Source organism: Poromitra crassiceps, assembly GCF_964638095.1.
Source record: "Poromitra crassiceps genome assembly, contig: HAP1_SCAFFOLD_928, whole genome shotgun sequence".
Lineage (NCBI taxonomy): Eukaryota > Metazoa > Chordata > Actinopteri > Beryciformes > Melamphaidae > Poromitra > Poromitra crassiceps.
In genome coordinates, this window is record NW_028151481.1 from 17,823 (window position 1) to 33,350 (window position 15,528).

A 15,528-nucleotide genomic window follows, 5' to 3' on the forward strand; every position below is an offset into this window, starting at 1 on the left:
CTTCTAAAAGAAACGGGAACATTTGGAGGTGTTGTTATTTATAGCTTATTATGCAATGCTTTTCTTTGTCTGGCCCACTTGAGACCAGATTGGGTCGCATGTGGCCCGTGAAGTAAAAAGAGTCTGACACCCCTGGTCTAATCTAATGTGTGTCTGCAAGTGAGTATGATGCCCTGTAGAAATAACATATACTGCTTCTGGAGGGTAGCAGAGGACCAGGGCTATGATGCCCTGTAGAAATAACATATACTGCTTCTGGAGGGTAGCAGAGGACCAGGGCTATGATGCCCTGTAGAAATAACATATACTGCTTCTGGAGGGTAGCAGAGGACCAGGGCTACCACTACTGGACCCCCTTACCAGGCTACCTAATTGGCCGGTTACAATGTCAACTGCTGATTGGCTAGAGGCTTTGCATTTTCTACAAACACCCTCCCAGGGCTTGAGGCCAGACGGTCTGGTAGAACGAAATGAAATGTGAGTTCATGTGACCGGCTGGTTTACACATTAGGTAGGCCACATTTAACTACAATTCCTTCCTAGCATTATAAGCTCTAAAAAAAAGTACAATGCAAAGAAGTAATTGAACATTTGACTTCAGCTTGGTGATATATGAATACATGACATTAACCCCAAAAGGGGATGCTATTCCATCTTTGTAGCCGAGCTTCAGCAGGCACCACTCGGCTGTCACATCACACTGTATCTTACTCTCTCTCCCCAACAGTGACATCAAGCTGTGAGTATGGCTGCAGTGTTGGGCTGTGGTACAGACAGAATGGAGGGGGGTGGAGGAGAAAGGTGGAGAGGCACTCCTCTCTGCAGTGTTGGGCTGTGGTACAGACAGAATGGAGGGGGGGGGGGGAGAAAGGTGAAGATGCACTCCTCTCATTATCCGTTCTTCTCATGGCAGATCCGATCGCCTCGAGAGTCAGCTGTCAATCACAGCCGTTGTGTCGAGTCAACGCAGGAGCCCAGAATGTACGGGGCCACCCATCAAACCTGCCTATACAGCCCAAAGCTACAGCCAGTCGCAATTAAAGTGTGGCTTCACTGCGAGAGAGGAACATAAGGCCACCAGAAGTTCACTGAAAAACCCAATTACCAGCTTGTCAAATAAACGCTGTCAGCAAGGGTTGTTCTTGGAAACAAACCAGCTGTGACTCACCTTGGCACCGGCTTCAGAGACCCACGAGAGAGGGGACTGACCCACGAGAGAGGGGACTGACCCACGAGAGAGGGGACTGACCCACGAGAGAGGGGACTGCGGCTGTTATCAGAATAATCCAAACTCTCAATTAGGTGAATGTAACTTTTGGTTTATTATGTTGGAACAAACTAGAAAATGGAGAGAAAAAAAGCCCCCAAGGGTATGCACAGGGCCACATCACAGACCATGCAGTTTCATGTACAAAACTCACAAATGGAGTAAGGGGTTTGGGATTAAAGGTTATAAAAATAGAACATTTACAAAATAAAAATATCTACAGAGCCAGTTGAGCGGCATACTCAATAGTGTGGCTAATTTGTCCAATAATTATTTTCAAATAACTATTTTTTTCCAAGAAAAATGTACAATCTAAACAAAAACAACACAATCATAGAAAAATACATTTCACAGTTGAGGCGGAGAGAGCATATAGAGAGGCAAAGTGACCGCCTACTTCCTGCTTCAGCACTGTACCAGAGATTTTCATCCGCCATTTATTTTCCCATACACATTTCGTAAAATGCGTATAAAAATAGTTTTACTGGTTCAAACCAAACGGTACAGATATATTTAAAAACAGGAGAGATCGCATAACATTTCACTGGGACCAAAACGTTAAATTAAAGAAAATATTTTTTCAATGTTGTTTTTTTAAGTTTTGGTCCGAGTGAAATGTTCTATGGTCTCTCCCGATTATAGCGTTAGCTGAACCGTTTGGTTCGACGAAGTACAACTAATTATAAGCATTTTACGAAATGTCTATGGGAAAATAAATGGCGGATTAAAATCTCTGGTACAGTGCTGAAGCAGGAAGTAGGCGGTCACTTTGCCTCTCTATAACTATGCAGTCTTTGGCACAGAAACTGACGCTACACAGTAGTTTCGTTCTTCCATAAGCCGGTCTTGTGTACTGCTCGTACACTCTGTGTTTATACTGCTCGTACACTCTGTGGTGATTAAAGGCAGTGCGGGCTGCTCGTGGTCTTTGAGCGTGCCGTTTGGAGTGATGAGGTTCAGTCCGTATGACTTGGGTTGGCTTTCGAGTTCTGTGTTGCTCGGCTGCTTCACCGCGACAGTGTCTTTACTTGAACTAGACAAAGCGGTAGCTGCTCGCTCAGTCTCTACTGTCACCACTACTGCTGATGCTGCTCCTCCTGCACCCACGGGCCCGTTGGCCAGAGTGACTGCCCCGTTGGCCAGAGTGACGCCCCCTCCTTTATCTGCATAGCGCGAGCGTCGAGGTAAGCTAGCGCTGTCCTGCTGCAGCTGACTCTGATGCCGCTCCCTGTAGGCCATGTAGGCCGCCCGCCGGCTATTGCGTGCCGCCACGTCGTGATGGTGGTGGTGCCGCCTGTGGGGGGCGCTCTGCACGCTTCCCTCCACGCTGGTGGGCACATCGTAGGCGTACTCGCATAACACAGTCAACCGGCTGGCCCGATGGGCCCGCGCCCTGTTCTTGTGATGCCTGCCCGCATGTCCGTTAGTGGATGACGCAGGATTGTTGTTGTTCATGGGGCGGAACTGCACCTCAACTGGGGCCACGTGCATTTTGATTTCATTGTCTAGCGAATGTTCAGTCAGGCTGTTGTCCAAAATGGCCGCGCCGTTGGCTGGCACCGGTAGCGAGACGGATTTACACTGGGCCGCCTCTGCGTGCAGATTGGTCAGCTTGCTGCCCGGGGGGGAGGTGCGCACCACGGTGGGGGCACGCATGCTGGGGGCAGGAAGATTCGGCGCTGCTGTGGCCACACTTTGACGCCTCCCCGTTTGCCCTGCCGACCGATCCGGCTGAGGACGCCGTCGCCGTCGTCGTCGTCGCCCCCGGCTGGGGCAGAAGGACGTCTTCCTGCGCAGAGTAGGCTCGTCTCCCAGAGCAACACGCCTGCGACCAATAGCGCCTCATGTCCTGCCGGTTGACACAGTGATGTGCCACCATGAACGCCCCCAGCGCCAGCGCGGCCACCCCGCACAGGCAGGTGAAGGCGAGGTCAAAGGGGTGGTCCTGCGACACGGCCATGGCCCCGAACACCCAGAGGGCCGCGTAGAGCCCCAGTGCCCCCGCCGCGCCCATGAGCTGGGCGACGAAGGTGTGCTCATTCTCCAGGGCCGACAGGGGCACGGCGCGGGGGGCCGACACCGTCGAGGAGGAGGCCTCGTGGGGCTGCAGCTGGAGGGTGAGAGGGTGGAGCTGGCTGCTGGGACCGTCCGCCCCGGCCGAGCCCAGGTGCTGCTGCTCCTCGGTGGGCTCCTTGAGCTCGTAGCGGCGCTCGGGTGGCGCCGCAACTGGAGCAAGATGCTGAGGAAGTACATGCAGTCCACAAAGATGATGAAGCCCACCGGGCCGTAGAAGGCGCCGATGCTCGGCTCCCAGGCCATCCAGCAGCTAGAGGGGGAGCGAGACAAGAGACATGGCATCACACTTTCTTCTAGCAATCACTTTGTTTCAGTGGCTAGGGTAGAGCAGCCACAAAGAGAGGGTTTGTATACAATATTTCTGTAGTTTAGTCCCAATTCTTTAAGTTTCTGTTCCATTACATTTAATAATACAGGCTGCTAGTTAGAAATTAATTAAACTCCAAAGACTTTGGACAGATACGGGTCCAGATTTCTCAATGAGTCAGCCATGTAGCACAATGTAAACAGCTGCCACTGTAGGAAGGGGGGTGGGGGAGTCCACTGTAGAAAGGAGGGTGGGGGAGTTAGCTGAAAAGTGGCAGCAGCTCCTTGGTGCTTGGATGCACAAAGCATTAATAGACCTCTATAATCAGAACTTCAGGGACTGAACTTTTCCTCCCCTCATGAGCACATATTGAGGCACAGGAACTTTAATTGCTTTCTATACAATGTGTCAGCTGATCTGGGACTACTACTTACTATGGTGCATTGGTCCGGCTGCCATAGTTCTTGACGTTAGCGGCCGCAGTGATGCCACAGACAATGATGGGTATCCCTCCACCGATTAAGTAGAACCTTTTGGAGAGAAAAATTCTGTGTTAGCCCTTATTTTAGCAGGATGTGAAAATGGGCATGAAATTAAACATCTAATTCCATTGGTATCTCAGGCATCTACACTGACACCGTGTGGCAGTCGCCACAACAAACAGGACCCCTGATGGCAAGAGAAAGCTGACTGACCTACTCACCACTTCTCTCTTAGAAATATATAAATATAATATGTTTTTTTTTTTATTCCTAACATGTAAACACTTTTTTAAAGATATAAAGTGCACTAGGCTGTAGGCACAATTGTGTCAGATTACAAGACTATTCTTGTCCAACGAGGACAACACAGACTAAAAGACTAGTCCGATTCCTGTAACGTCAGGAAGCTGTGGACACATTCGGTGGTCAGGTCAAAGACGGGGCGTCACACATGAAGAGAAGGGATCACATGTACGTCACATACAATGAATCCCCCCAAATAAAACTGTACAGTATTTGATCAGCAAGTGTGTAGCCAGTGTAGGAGCTGTTGCTAAAAGTGAATTCTCGTCTATGGCGGCCGCCATTGTTGTTACTCCTCGGCGCACTTTGACAACGGGAAACAGTTTGACAATGGCGTTAGTCCCGCCCGTTGCGCTGTTTATTGATGCTGATTGGCTAATCGTGCTTTCAACCGAGGAAATCGATGTGTGCATGTCACGATGCCAGACCAAATCTCAGCTGTAGTGTCGTACCTGAGCATCGGCCGTGGCGGGGGCGGCGGCTCGTCCAGCTCTTCGTAGCGCTTGGCCTTACGCATCACCTGCTTGTAGATGTTGCGCGCGGTCACGCCCACCCATAGCGCGGTAGCCAGAGTGCCAGTGGAATAGTGCAGCAAGATGCCCACCTGAAAGAGGGTGTGTATATTGTTGTAATTGGTGGATATCTCATGCTGGAATAAAAGTGTCCATATAGTCAGTAATCATATTTGTAAAATAAAAAGATTTGTCTAAATTGGAAATTTAAATGAAGTGGTGACACTGCTCTTGTGAAGTCCTGCTGAAAACGACACGTAAAAAAAACACATGTATTATAATGCAATGCCATGTAAATGCCAGACATGCCATCAAACCATTACATAAGAACAACAGAACCCAGTATAATGCGAGTCTTAAAAAAACATGCTGATCCTGCAATATTGTATTGGTTGGAAAGTCCCTCCAGAAATGTTCAACTTAAAGTTACAACTTTAATCCTAAGGGGACTTCGTAAATAAATAAATAAATCATATACACTGCCAAGGTTTTCCAGCCAGCCACTTTGTGGAAAATGAATAAGTAATACGTCTCAATTCAACACATCGTCAGGGGAAGAACTGCCTGAAGCAATGGAACACATCTACACATCTGAACATCAGAGCGGGGTTAACGTCGCCAAAGTTTTTCAAGATCCTGAAAACATCTAAGAGGCACTCGTTCAATTTTGACTGCTGACCTTGATGTTTGAATCAAAGCATGCACAGCGGGGGATGCTGAAGGTGTGTGGGTGATGCGGAGGGGTGTATATATATACTCACCGACTGGCAGACACTGGCGTAGCGCGTCTGATTGATGCCGCCCACAAAGAGGTGAGGAAGCAGGTGAGGAAGATGTGGAGGCAGAGGTTGACCAACATGTGCCAACACTTGCGACTTACGCGGTCAGACCTGGATTCACAGACACAGAATCGATAAATACGTCTGTTTTACAAGCGCTTCCCTCTTACAGTATATACAGTAGAGGATACAGTCTGTGATGTTGACGCTGAGCCGGACTGTAACTTTAGGTAATATTTCTGTCATTACCATCCGCCAGGAAGGTTATGTTTTCGGTGTCGTTTGTCTGTTTGGTTTGTCTGGATTACAGAAAAACTACTTGTGTGATTTTCATGAGACTTGGTGGAAGGGTGTAGCATGAGCCAAGGAAGCACCCGTTACATTTTGGAGCGGATCCGGATCCAACTCACGAACAAGCAATAATAGCGAATAATAGTGGGCCATGGCGGACGTCTGTGCTCTCCTTCTAGTTACTATTATGTCCATTATGAAACAAAATGAATCAAAGAGTGCAAGACAAGATAGTGTGTGTACTGGGGGCAGCAGGGGCAGAAATGAACAGGGGTCATGGCAAAAACATACAATGCCTGTGGGGAAAAAAGAAAAAAAAAGCCCTGCTAATTAAGAGTTCACCCATTTCATATTGTATTTATTGAGTTGTCAGATGTTCATGTGTAAATGAGACTACTGTCCCCCTTGGGCCACCGTAGGTGATTCATGAGAGCATTTCACTGTGGATTTATTTCAGTGCGTATATTGGTATATTGGTATATTGGTATATTTTGATTTAAAATAAAACAAATGTTAGAGGTACAAATTGAGTGTTTATTGGCCTAATGCTTCAAATGTAATATTTCATTGTAAAAAATTATTTTTTTGTGTAATAAAATAAGAAGAAGAAAAAAAAAAAGAAAAAAAAAAGTCAAGCAACCACTTTTTACCTGTGGTGGTAGATGTAGCTGATGATGATGGTGAGCAGGCAGATGAGAAGTACAATGGTAGTGGCATAGATGACTGGGTGCAGGGGCTGGATGCTGGGGGAGAAATACTCCACACTGCTGAGATCCTGGAAGAGACGAGACGACTCAGAGTCCTCAGAGATTATGTCACATCATTGCATAGAAGTCCAGGAATTACATTGCGTAAGACTATCAATTAAAAGAAAGATAGGAAAACCTAACAACACATGATGTTGTTTGCAAAGCTTGCCAACCCAAACATTGTGAAGCTATCATGCAAATTTAATGAATGCTTGTAACATAGAGACTATGTAAAATACTAAAATTCAAAGCCATCATAACAAATGAATAGAGAGGAAGCACCCGAGCACAAAGTCGTACCATGAGCAGGCCGTAGTTTGCGAGCGAGTCACATGACATGCTGGTGAGGTTGTCGTGGTGAGCGAGGATGCGGCAGCCGTCGCTCTGCCAGCCCCCCTGGCCTCCTGCCAGGCTGAGGTTCCAGCAGGCGGGCACGGCGTCCGAGCCACGGGCGAAGCGCCGCAGGGTGATGTTGACGGGGCTCCGCAGCCCGCGCAGGCTCATGCCCTCTGATCGGCCACGGAGACACAAAGCACAATACCAGTCAAACGGATGCACTTGATTTAATGTACGTTTTTAAATTGTCATTAAATGCTTGAAATGTGTTTCTTAGACAAATGTAAATAGTGAAGTTGATGCCTATGTTTGCCTTTCCTTCAAGGCAAAGTGTGACTAAAGAATCTAAAATATCAGATGTTTGATTTGTTCAACACTTTTTTGGTCACTACATAATTTAATTTATTTGATCTCTTTACTATTATTCTAAAATGTGGAAAACAGTCAAAATAAAGAGAAAATGCATGTCCAAACTTGATGAAACCGAATAGCTATTTTGATATTGTCATTTTGCCTACTACACATAAAATGACTAAAACGTTCTGATTTCTCATCCGTAATGATGCCAATGAGGTATTACACAGGCACATAAACACCATCAATTTAACACCATGACATTACCAAAATTCCTGACCAAAACAAACACATTTTTTAGGACAGTAGTGGGATAATCATCCCTTAATGTCTCCACTTCAAACTCACCTATCTTGGTCATGATGACGGGGGTGGCCACACTCCTCCTCTTCCCACCATCAGCCAGTTGGGAGGAGTTGCCGGTGGAGGGGAAGAACTTGCCATTGCGGAAGGCCAGCAGGTGGAGCTTGTAGACCGTGTTGTCCGTCTGCCCGGGGAGGACGGCCTGGGACAAGAGAGACTGAGGGAGCTGCAGAGACACCTCCACTACAGTGCTCTGCAGGGAGCAAGGCACAGCCAATGTGCTCACATTTCCATTGAATTTTCACACGAGAAATACATATATTGTTATGTCAGGGTTGCCACTCTTTTGTCATGATAGATTTCAAGCACTTTTCAAGGACAAATTATTTCAAAATTACATAGAGCAATTCACATAATACTAGTCTCGTAAGTCCTTTAATGCAAATGTGTTTACAATAAATCATTAACACTTAACAAAGCGCAGTGTGGAGAGTGATAACCTTACTGTAGATAGGAAGAAAGTCTATCAAGCTTGGCCCAAAAGTTTTGAGATGCCGGAGGCCCAAGGCTCAAACTCACCTTTTATGGTGCTTGTATGCTTTTTTCACCCGTTTAAATAAACTGAAACTACTACAATACATGTGATTGTGTGCCCTAAAAGAACTGTGCAATGCATGTCCTAAAGACATTGATGCATATGTGATTTGATGATCCGAAGCTGCAAAACAAACCTCAAATCCCAAATTCCAAGACACAATTTCAGCTGCTAACAAGTTGCAATTACCGCTCTACTCACGTTTGGTATTGCTGGTAGGAACTAACCTTGTACAGGATGCTGGAGAAGGAGCTGGTGGTGTTGCATTTGAAGCTGAGCTGGCGGTCCTGGCCGGGCGTGCGCTCTGGACTGGGCCTCTGAAACAACATGCAGGTCATGCCGTTCCACTCGCTGGCCCTCACAGCGTGGGCCTCCAGCGCTATGTTAGGGGACGTCTGGGAGGACATACAGGACATTCAACAAAATATATCACACACCGGATTATGTCTCAAGAAATGTGAAGATGTTACCCAGTCTAGGTGAAAAGTGAAAAGAAAAATGGTCTTTATGATGAACCGAAGCTAAACTGAAACTATGCTGCCTCCCATATTGCAGAGCATCGTGACATGGTGCTAACTGGACTGACCAGGGAGAAGGCCTGTGCGGTGGCCAGCCGGTGGACAGCGATCTTCTGGAGGCAGGCGATGATGCGGGAGCAGGCCATGGCCTCGCGCTGGGCCATCCACAGCACCCGCTCATCAGCCAGCATCACGTTACTGGCCATGCTCACCATCACCTCACCCAGCTGGGAGACGAGAGAGGGACATGCAACAGCACATTATACATGCAGAAGATTATGAGACATTCTGTTGGACTGTTGACATATAAGCCTGGCACTCATCACCTCTATAACTACAGACATTGCCTTATTAACTGCAATATTTGAAATCACTCAAGTGGATACATGCAAATTGTGAATAGGGTCCCGTGTCCAACCAGGGCATCTCGTTTTTAGCAAGCAGTGCTAAACAGATACGCGTCATTATGTGTCACTTTATTGTAAAGCGTCCTTGGGTTCCTTGAAAGGCGCTATATAAATCAAAGTTATTATGATTATGATTATTATTTGAAGGAGGTGCTTATTGCACATTTACAACATTTAGTTAAAGTTTTAAAGGCTTTTAGCCTATAACAATGGTCCACGCTCAGAGCCACGCTAGGCTCTCAGCACTCCTTACCTTCGAACATAATGTGAAAAAGAGCAGCTCTCAGTGGACTGAAGGAACTGAAGTCTTCATCACCCTCTCTACAGTTCCTCCAACTGTGCTGAAATGAGTGAGACACACACGTCTCTCTCCCGGTGTCACATTCTCACCCTTCCCTAAAAGGACTGGCTAGCCAGGTGTACTGCAGCGATCACAGTGAGGGGGGAGAAATCTGATCTCATCCGTTTTCCAACCTCAGCTTCAGGGATAAACCCCCCCCCCCCCCCACATGGCTCATTCCAGATCCTATCTTATTATACCCACTCATTTCGATTCCTCTGCAGATTAAAACGGGACAAGTTTGCTTTGTTTGGCCGTCAGCTGTGCGGAAATGAAAGTCCTGACAAGATGTCCTTTCTCATTAAACAGGACAACATATAAATTCTCAAAAGCAAGCATCACATTCTCCTGCATGCTGCTGAAGCGTATAAAAACCACATAGACCTATAACTTTACGCTGTAAAACATTTATCTCAACACTATAAAAAAGCCTAATTGGGTGTGGAGTTGGAGATTAACGGCAGCCAATACTGACCTCTTTGAACTTCTCGGCAAACTTTCCAAACTTCTCAATCATTTCAGCCACAAAGATGATGTCCATTTTGTCTGAGAAGGTGGCGGCTTCCGCTGTGCAGACCAGCAGCCGTTGGGCCCTGGTCACCACATTGGTCACGTTCAGAGGGATCTGACGCACGGAGACAGACATTTAGGATGAAGGCATAAGGTCTGTTGGCACGGACAGTTTATTCGGCAAGGAAGAAAAAGCAGAAAAGGTGATTGAGAAAGCTGGGGAAATAAATTAAACACATAATAAGATGAAGATAATAAAGAAGGCAGAAGGATGACAGAAAGGATTAGAACAAGGTTGAAGTCAGAAAGTTACAAGCAAGAAAAATAATGTACAAGGAGGAAAATTGTCTTAATTGAACACAATAGCTATTTTCTGACCTATCATGCATATTTTATTTTATTTTAGAGATGTGAGGAACGGAGAGAGAGTCGTATCTCAGGTTGCTCAAGCAAGTCCCTGCAGCCATTTATTTCCTCATTTCTAACCTTATACAGCATGTTGTGGCTCGCTAACATAGCACGGTGAAGTAGCTGTTGGAGCAGTAGCTGTGTGCTCTCCTCCCCAGAGTGGAGAGGAGACTTACTACACATGCCAGGGACGTAGCGTATTGTCCAGTTGGCCCATCCCACGAGAGTCACGTGACTCGGTACAAAAACTGCACTTGTGGTTTATGTCCGTCGTTCCCACTAGAGTGCGCTAGTGGTCAATTTGTGGTCGCCACGATATCACCTATCGCAGTAGGGATTTATGCATCGTCTATTAGTGTCTTTTAAGCTTGTGTAAAGGAAGAGATGGCTAAATGAAGACCACTCTGTAGATCAATTAGTCAACCGAACCAATCACAGACCTGGTTGATGACATCGAGGAATCTGGTGACGTCTTTCTGGTACTGGCAGCGGGAGTAGTCGTCCTCTGCCCACAGCCCTCCGCGGTCACAGCGGCGCCACGCCCGCTGCTCCTCGCCAGCGCTGCCTGAGTAGATGCCTGTGCCCGATGACAGTCTGTTGCAGGGCATGTAGGCTGTGATCCCTGCCAGGGTGCGTGGCCACCTGGACGGAACGGAGCCAAACAAATGACAGTTGTGGGTTTTTTCTGTGTGTGTCTCCGATGAACTGGCACCAGCAATGTCTCTACTTCCTTCTTTCACTTGAAAGATCTCACAAGCTATTTGTTTATAGAATGGTGAGGATTAAGGTGGAGGGCAGGAAGACAATGCTTTGTGTTAGGACCAAGATGTTACCTTTGTGTCATCTGAACCATAATATAGAGACCGTTGCAACTTGACAACATCAATATTCTAAATGTTCCATAGCAATAAACCTCTAGTGAAACCATCTATATAACATCAACAATAGACCTTATTCGATTGACGTCACTCACGTACGGGCACGCCCACTGCCGCCATGTTGTTGACATAGCGCAGCCGCTTTAAGTGACAGCCTATGTAAGAGCAGAGTTTATAGGAAGCTAGCCGCCGTTAGCGTTACCTGTATCGTTCCAATTGTGTTCGGATGGTGACCTGCGTTACACACGGCTGTAGTAATGGCAGCAATAAAGTCCCCGTGGTTTGTTTCTATCTCTACCGTCCACAGACGTGAAGGGAGCGAGACGGAGGATACGTCAGCAGCACAGGAGATGTGTGGATAGTTAGGAGAGACAGGTGAAACTTTCTGACAGCTCCTCACAGCAAAGTCTGTTCACCTCGTTTTTTCTTTTGTTTATAATTACAGGCATTAACGGCAGCATACAAACAACAACTCTGGGGTTTTTATTGCTGTCATCACTATCGCTATTTTGTAATTGAACAGAAATGACAATAAGGCCGTTACTATAGTTGTCAGCTACAGGACGGTATGTCAACAATATGGCGCTGTCCGGGGTTAGCGAATAAGGTCTATAATAGAATGACATAATGACACTCCCATAGCAAAGCAAAATTCAAGTTGAGATCTCTTTTATATCACATCTACATCTCCTAGACAAAAATGAGCACTGGTTGAGACCAAAGGGCCTTATCTCATCCTTCTCAATTGTTGCTCCTGAGAAATAGAGATGGTTCAGTCTCACAGTGAGCACTGTGTGAGTTCTCTAAATTATCTTACAGATGTCTCATTTCTAGAGTCTCAGCTAAAAGAAACAGGAGAGCAGTGCAAGCTCTCAAATGAGTCTCAATATGATATCAACACTATACCTCAATTATGTCTCGGTTAAATCTCAGTGCCACATCATGGTTCAGTCTCACAGTGAGCACTGTGTGAGTTCTCTAAATTATCTTACAGATGTCTCATTTCTAGAGTCTCAGCTAAAAGAAACAGGAGAGCAGTGCAAGCTCTCAAATGAGTCTCAATATGATATCAACACTATATCTCAATTATGTCTCGGTTAAATCTCAGTGCCACATCATGGTTCAGTCTCACAGTGAGCACTGTGTGAGCCGCAATATGATAACAAATACCTCAATTATCACATACAAGTCACACACTTTAAAATCAATCAATTGATGCAAATGTGATGTACCAGATATGGTTTATTCCAGTGATACTCAACTTGCGGCCCGCGGGCCGCATAATTGCAAAAAAAATCAAAAAAATCACTGCACCTGAATGCAACATGCAAGATACCCGCTGAATAAGTGTTCAAATGTTCATGTCATTCTGGCCAATACTCCACTTCTGTTATATCATCTGCTCGCTACCCAGGCACTTATGTATGTACTTAACCTAACTAACTTAACCTAACTAACTATCCGGTGTGCACAACATTGTCAGACTAAACTCCGGCTGACACCCCAAAAACCTCCAATCCGCCACAGAAAAATGTATATTGTTTGTTTATTAACTGGCCCCTGACCTTCTATCATTTCACGAAAGTGGCCCTCGGGCAAAGCAAGTTGAGTATCTCCGGTTTATTCACATCAGGTATGTACAATGTACGGATAATTTCACACAAACTCAAGACCCATCTCAGTGAGCCTAAAGATCTGGCCCATTTTGGACTCTTCCAGCTTGGAAGTCTTTGCCAGACGCAAGAGAATTTGCGCTTCTGCTTTACGGAAAAAATAAAAAGGAAAATGGACTGATGTGCACAAACTTGGATGAACTGAGGTTAATAATTGCATCAACAACATATGCGGCCTCTGCAAATCTGCCACCAACAGAGGATGAATTTGCACAACATGTGCAAAGAGCAATGTATCAGACAGCGATATGGTGTCACAAACCCCTGTTATGGAGTCCTATCGGCAAGGGATGGATTGTCAGAGATGGAGCCATTAAACCAGTCATATTTAGGAAACCCCCAGCACCTACAGAAGTGAGAGACATTACTCACTTGTATTACAAAGATCTGTGGAGAGAGTGTAAAGTGGCAGTGCCTGTTGGCCTCCCCTGTAGAGAGTTCTGTACCTGCTGTGCAGAATGTAAAAATGTGTCCCCAAACGTCTCTGAGGAACCTGACATTTGACATTCTAGTATCTATATACTTGACCTCTCACTAAAACACATCTTATGTACGCACAGGAACAATGAAAGATCCAAATACTTGGAAAAAAGGTTACATGATACACAGAAGAGGAAAGTTTTTAACATTGTGATAGCTTAATCTGACAAATGGACAATGATACTAAGGATATATTAAACATGATTGTCTCCAGATAGACAGGCTGCCTACAGCCTGAACAATATTTACACCGTTTCGTTTGCATCAGTCTTTTGCAAGCCTTACAATTGCAGTCCATGGAGTATAAGCTTGTGAATGTGCCCCAGACTCCCAAACACTGGCACAATAATCTGGTACAGTCATAATAAGTTCAACAAAGGGCTGATACTGTATTTCATATTTGGATATTTGGACTTTGGCTGTGAAACGTGTCCATATACCAGGTCAAATGAGCAGTCACTTTTTATTCCTCTGTTCTGTTTTATTTTTGCCTTGGTTATTTTGTTTTCTAATCTGTTCTCCTGTTTTTGTTTATGAAATGAAATGAAGCACTGAGATTTGGGGCTACCATAAAACAAATGTATTAGTATTACTATTATACTTGTATTATTTCATCATGTCAAGACAGGAGATACTACTGATTTATAATTTGGATTAATGTTCCAGTTTCAATCAAACTTCCAATATTTACACCTTGTATTTCTATGTTTTAGAGGCTTGTAATTTAGATAAACTGTATTGTATTGGGTTACCCACATTCTGACTATTTGGTGATGTAGTTCAGCCACCTGGTATTTCCCTCTCCAAATATGATGACCATCAGAGTGAGCATTCTTAGCTTATAGGCTACAGTACCCATCTGACCTGAACCACTCACCCTGAAGTCCCTTCTCCACCTCCCCTTCATCTCCAAAACTCTTGAGAGGGTGGTTGCCACCCAACTCCAGTCCCACCTCGACTCAAACAACATCCACAAACCATTTCAATATGGTTTCCACCCTAATCACAGCACTGAAACAGCCCTGGTAAAAATCACTAATGACCTCCTCCGTGCAGCTGACTCTGGACTACTCACCATCCTCATCCTCCTTGACCTCTCTGCTGCTTTCGATACCATCTCCCACCCACTACTTCTGGAGCACCTGGCAAACATTGGAATCACTGGTGTTGCACTTCCCTGCTTTGCTGACAGACAAGAGTTTGTCCAACTAGGGAACCACATGTCCGGGTGTTCTGCCGTTTGACCCAGGGGTCAGTATTGGGTCCACTCCTATTCATCACCTACCTCCTCCCCCTGGGTAAAATCCTCCGTCACCATGGTGTCCAGTTTCACTGCTACGCCGATGATACCCAGGTCTATATCTCCACCAAACCCACCACCGCTCTTCCTCCCATCTCCCTCACCGCCTGCCTCCAGGACATCAGGAGCTGGATGAGCAGGAACTTCCTGAAGTTAAACGCCAGTAAAACCGAGGCCCTGCTCATCGGCTCCAAAAACATCCTCTCCAAAGCTCAAAACACCACTGCCCAAAACATCATCATTGGCAGCTTCCCTGTTCCCTTCTCCACCCAAGCCAAGAGCCTCCATGTCATTCTGGACAGCACCCTTTCCTTTGTACCCCAAATAAGAAACATCACCCGGTCTGCTTTCTTCCACATCCACAACATCTCCAGACTCCGCCCATCCCTGTCCCAACACAGCACCGAAGTCCTCATCCACACATTTGTTACATCCCAGATTTCTCTTCTCTCTGGCCTACCCACCAAATTGCTCAACAGACTCCAAATGCCTGGATCATCACCCGCACTAAATCATCTGACCACATCACCCCTGTCCTCATTCAACTCCACTAGCTCCCCATTCACTACCGGATTGATTACAAAAACCTTCTGCTCACTTACAAAGGCCTACACAACCTAGCCCCCACCTATCTCTCTGACCTCCAGGAGAGACAAGTTA

General features: G+C 46.0%; 1 pseudogene across 1 annotated transcript in view; it reads right to left on the bottom strand.

Moving 5' to 3' along the window:
* Positions 1-2,050: 2,050 nt before the first annotated feature.
* Positions 2,051-15,528, bottom strand: part of LOC310771643 (adhesion G protein-coupled receptor A3-like) — a 32,656-nt pseudogene continuing 19,178 nt past the window's right edge. The window contains exons 6-16 of the transcript in view: positions 10,978-11,179; positions 10,095-10,244; positions 8,941-9,099; positions 8,582-8,749; positions 7,805-8,012; positions 7,067-7,275; positions 6,668-6,792; positions 5,709-5,837; positions 4,888-5,039; positions 4,085-4,180; positions 2,051-3,593 (exon numbers count right to left, since the gene is read on the bottom strand). The product of the transcript in view is annotated as an adhesion G protein-coupled receptor A3-like (transcript). The remainder of the gene's footprint in view (positions 3,594-4,084; positions 4,181-4,887; positions 5,040-5,708; positions 5,838-6,667; positions 6,793-7,066; positions 7,276-7,804; positions 8,013-8,581; positions 8,750-8,940; positions 9,100-10,094; positions 10,245-10,977; positions 11,180-15,528) is intronic.